Consider the following 5,571-nt stretch of genomic DNA (forward strand, 5'->3'; position numbering starts at 1 on the left):
AGAGTGTCCTGGAGAGGGTGGATCTCAGTGGCAAAGGTGCATGACTGATCCTGATTTTCCCACCCACCTGTCCCCCTCCCTCTCCTTGAGTTATAACAGCAAAATAGCTGGCATGAGTCCAAGGAGACCCAAAGGCAATGAGGTGGCCTATCACAAGGTGAGTAAAAATAGTTTTTCTTCCCTATATCTGTCCAGCTAATCAACTGTTCCACCATAGCATGCTGTATGTGCTCCATCAGTGCAGTTGCATGAAAGAAGATAGTGGGTGATGGGATGGACAGTAAATTAGATATTTTTCTTTCAAAATCTTCTGTCATAATAAAATAGAGTTAAATCAAACACTGCTCTACCTTATTGGGTTGTATTCCAAGTTATTATTAAGAATATTATTTCAGTGGAGCTGCCTTAACCACAGGCTCAGCATCAGCAGATTTGACCATCCGTGGATGCTGACCCCGCAGCTAAGAGAGTTTCAGAGGACCTCCCAGATACAACTGAAAACCACTTGCAGTCACATCTGGTAGGTGTCCTGAGGCAGAGGAAGTCCTATGGAGGTAACTGTGGACTTAACTAGCCTCAGAAGCCTTCCTGGATGCAACTGGAAGTCACTTCTGGTCCACATCCACGACTTCTGGTCATGTCTGAGAGGTGCTCCCCAGCCTCAGAATACCTGCAGGATGCAACCGGAATTCGCAGATGTGAGCCAGAAGTAGCTTCAGTCATGTTTGGGAGGCCTTATGAAGAGACTGGGGACCATATCCTATCCTATATTCCAGCACTGATGCAGACCATGCCAACAGGGCATGTGCTGCATCCTGCAATAGTGTGGCAGTCATGGAGGCCTCCTCCAGATAAGGGAATGTTTGTTGCCTTTCCTTGGGGCTACATTGTGGCTGCACCGGAATTGGAAAGTTAGATAGGATTGGGCCCTGGAAGGCTGGAGTAACTTCCAAAGGGCCCAGTGAGGGCTCCCACGTGAGTCCTTGTGGCACCATGACTCTGCCTCCTATAGACTTTATTTTTCACAGATTTTGCTATCCACAAGGGGTTGTTGAACTGATCCCTGCCAATACTGAGGGCCTTCTGTATTAAGGATATTTATATACCATTTTCAACAAAAAAGTTTACAAAGCGGTTTGCAGACAACTAACTAAATTGCTCCCTGTCCCAACAGAACTCTCAATCTAAAGAGATGAGGAAACACTAGCAAAGAGCAACCAGAAAAGAGACTGAGCTAGAGTTATGTTAGTCATGACTGAGGAAGATAATCATCATTGAGTTCCATTGATATTGATGGGACTTAGACACAACTAACTTCCTTAGACTGCAATTCTAACCACACTTTCCTGAGAGTAAGCCACATTGAAGAAAATAGGACTTACATCTCAGTAGACCTGGTAAGGATTGTGACCTTAGCATGGAAAATGATGACCCTGGGGTCATCAGACGTCAAAAAAATGTCATTCTCGCAAAGCACATGCGGGACACTCAGGAAAAGTGCAGGATACCCAAGGAAACTGTAGGGCATTCAAAGAGATACGCGGGACAAGATGAGGGCAATCGAGAAAAAATGGGGGTCAGGCCTGAAAAATGATGACCCCAGGGTCATCAAAATATAGGTCAAAAAAATCTTCATCACCCGAGGCACATGTGGGACATGCAGGAGAAGTGCTGGACACCCAAGGAAACTGTAGGACATACACAGAGATATTTGGGACAAGATGAGGCTACAATCTTATCCATATTGTCTTGGTAGTAGGTCCTACTGAACACAGTGGGACTTACTTCTGAGTAGACATGCATAGGATTGGGCTGTTAGTTGCAACTAAATTTAGGATACAATTTATTATAATTATAGAGAATATTTATGTATCCCTGTTCAACCAGAACAACAAAACAATTATCAAAACAGCAACAGTTTACATAGCAAAGCAATAGGAAGATTGTTCTGTGTCCCAAAGGGACTCAAAAACTAAATGACTGGAGGGTATGAAGCGTATTGCGAGTGTGCAAGTTAGGGCCTACCCAGAACTCCCTGGTACCTAAGGTCACATGCCAAATGCTGCCCATGCCATCTCATGAAGTGCCAGCCTCGGCTCCTACCCCTCACCAGGGTGGAAAAGAAAGGGGTGTCGGAGCAGAAGAACAAATGTAGAGGGAGCTCTGGCCCAACACTTTCCTCTCAGACTCATTTCCTCTTCCTCTCCACCCTCTTTCCTTTTTCCAGTCCAGGGAGCAGGAGGAGAATGCGGAGGAGTGGACTGGGCTGATGGAGGTGGGCTCTCCCCACCACCAACCACTTCAGTCACCCTCATGGATGGGGAGCAAGACATACCCCAGCTGGTTTTTCAGCGTTAGGGTTGCCTGCACAAACTTGTGTGGGCTCTCCAGATGGTGCAGTGCCTGAATCATCTTGCAAGAAAAGTGATTCACTGATGCATTGATTTTCACTGTAACGTACAGCTAACTGGTGAACATCCTTATGCTAAAATCCCTCTGAAGGCACACTCAGGTTCCTACATGAATCCAAACAATCACAGAAGTTCAACACATACTATAGATATGCAATACATCTATACATACATCTGCAAGAGGGATCTGAAGGCCTTAGGAGTGGACCTCAACAAGTGGGAAACCCTGGCCTCTGAGCGGCCCGCTTGCAGGCAGGCTGTGCAGCATGGCCTTTCCCAGTTTGAAGAGACACTTGGTCAACAGTCTGAGGCAAAGAGGCAAAGAAGGAAGGCCCACAGCCAGGGAGACAGACCAGGGACAGACTGCACTTGCTCCCAGTGTGGAAGGGATTGTCACTCCCGAATTGGCCTTTTCAGCCACACTAGACGCTGTTCCAGAACCACCTTTCAGAGCGCAATACCATAGTCTTTCGAGACTGAAGGTTGCCAACAAGACTATAGATGGGATGTGACCTTGAAGTGCTGCTTTGTACCTGAACAACAGGCTTTGACACTAATCCACAGTAATCCATAATGCTCCATGAAAGAATGACAGCAGACATTTGAAAGAGTTTAGGTCGAAATCAGGCAGTGATGCTCTTTTGATTGTGATCACATCTGCCATAACAGCTGTAATCTGTTATTCATTCTCTCTCTCTCTCTCTCTCTCTCTCTCTCTCACACACACACACACACACACACACACACACACACACACACGAAAATGTGTTAATTCCATTGCTATACTCAGACCTCAAATTGTGGTTCATTTTTCATCTTTATTACTCTTTGTATTAACTTTCTGATCCGAGTTCTTCTACATACATTTTTATCAACTTCAGCGCATTTCCTGAATAAATAGATATTTTGCATCCAGCCATTTTGTGCCGGTTATATATGCTCTGCATTATATTTGTTTGTTTTTTTTCTTAATGCATCTTACACAAAGCTTTAAATTTGACCATACTCTCTACATAGCAATAAAGCTATTTCCATTGCAGACTTGTAAGCGTAATGGATAGCAGCCTTCAGGGAATGCATTCCTGAGGAATTTATTTCACCTCGTGTTGCTCAGCCACCCAAGGAATGAATTTGTTTCCATGACAGATATGGACTGCACGGATCATTTTCAAAACAGTCTGGGGCTGTACAAATCAATAACCAGGGAAAAATATAGGATTATGTTCTTCTCTTCTTTTTCATTAATCATGTTTATTTGCACCATGATCGGAGTAATGCTTTATTAACAATCATTAGAAAACCTTCTAAAAGTGAGTTAATCGATGGGTCCTGGAGTCATGTGTGTAACCTGTAACTAAAGAGCTGACATAGTGTGGTGACTGACAGTCCAATCCTGAGCTTCCCAGCCTCCAGGGAAAACCCCAAGCCCCACAATGGCACTTCTCAAGTCTGTGCCGGCTATTTGCCAGTGCAGGCTTGAGAGACTTGAGAGACTCTGTGTCATGCCTTCTGGCCTGACACAGAGCTCTGGATATAGCGAAGCAGGGCTCCACTGGACCCATCTCCCTCCTTCCCCAGTTCCTTCCTCCTCCCTGCTCTCCCCATCCATACCCTTCCCCTGCCCTCCCCCCGAGGCCGCACCGCCACCCGGCAGTTTAGCGGGGGAGAGCAACTGTCCCTCTTCACCCCAGCAGGGTGTCTTTTAGTGGCTGTTACTGTTCTCTCTTCCTTATGTGTGTGTGTATATATATATATATATATTAGATTGGACAGGAGCCATTTATTGATTTATGTTACTATATAAAGCGCTTTGTCAACTACTCCTGTTGAAAAGCAGTATATAATACAGTGGGCCCAGCATCCAGGGACTTGAATAACCACAGATGCCAAGCTCATGGCTGGAGGGTCTCAGAGGACCTCCCAGACATGACTGGAAGTGCCTTCCAAAGAATGAATCAATCAATGGATGTTTCTTTGCTGGTTGCAGATCCCTGTGGTGGTGCCAGGGGAGAACCCAGAAGTGACATCATGACGTCATGTGGCATCATGACATCATTGCCCCAACAGCAACTTACAGTGTGCACCAACAGTAAACTTCCCTCTCGCACACGACAGGTGCCCTGCAGTATCATTGCTGCAGGATATAACCATATAAAAATCACACATCAGCTTTCCCGAAGATAGAAGAAGGATCTCATCCTTGATCTCATTTGGAATTTTGCTCACCTTCCTCCTTCCCTGCCAGCTCCTCTGTGGCAACTGGGAGTCCTTTACAGAATCAAATATTTTTGGCCGTTCCAAGATCGGATACCCATGTGTTGTATTTGTGCTCTGGACTATTCCATCCTCACCAGGAAAATAAGCAGTCAACGTCCTTCATTCAAACATGTTACTTCTGTCAGAGCACTTGACAGGAAATAATCTGTGGGAAGATGTGGACAGAAAAACTGTTAGTCCTAACTTGACGGATGAGACACAGAACAAACATTTTTTTTTTTTTTAGACAAATGTCTTGGAAAGACTGCAGCATAACCAGGACTTCAACTCCCCTTTGCATTTGATATCACTTCTGGTAGGTGATGAGTAATTAATTGGGAACAGACTCAAAGTCAGCAAGAGACCCACTCTGAGTTAGATAACCCAGGGCCCAATCCTAACCAATTTTCCATCACTGGTGCAGCTGCAATGCAACCCCAAGGTAAGAGAACAAATGGTTGGCAACCTTCAGTCTCGAAAAGCTATGGTATAAGCCTACAGCACCCAGTATTCCCAGGCGGTCTCCCATCCAAGTACTAACCAGGCCTGACCCTGCTTAGCTTCCAAGATCAGACGAGATTGGGAACGTGCAGGGTAACAGTTGCTGTCATGTTTCCATGTTTCGGGAGGCCTCCCCACCATAGGATGCCGTGCATGCCCCATTGGCACGACTGCACTGGCACTGGAAAATTGGATAGGACTGGGACCCCAAGCAGGTTATTTCAATAATATTCCAGAAACGTAATATATTTTCTATCATCTCCTTGCTGAATGTGAGTATTTTTTGTTTAAAATGATGCTTACCAGAATATCCTCCTGAGATTAAGTGTTGATTTTAAGAGGACCCTGAGGACTGTAGATAAACATGGACTTTGGCTGAACGTAAATCTGTATGCACACTGGA

General features: G+C 45.2%; 1 pseudogene; it reads right to left on the reverse strand.

Annotated features, from left to right (window-relative positions):
- Positions 1–5,159: 5,159 nt before the first annotated feature.
- Positions 5,160–5,276, reverse strand: LOC136657853 (5S ribosomal RNA; annotated as a pseudogene).
- Positions 5,277–5,571: the final 295 nt, after the last annotated feature.

Source organism: Tiliqua scincoides, chromosome 7 (assembly GCF_035046505.1).
Source record: "Tiliqua scincoides isolate rTilSci1 chromosome 7, rTilSci1.hap2, whole genome shotgun sequence".
NCBI lineage: Eukaryota > Metazoa > Chordata > Lepidosauria > Squamata > Scincidae > Tiliqua > Tiliqua scincoides.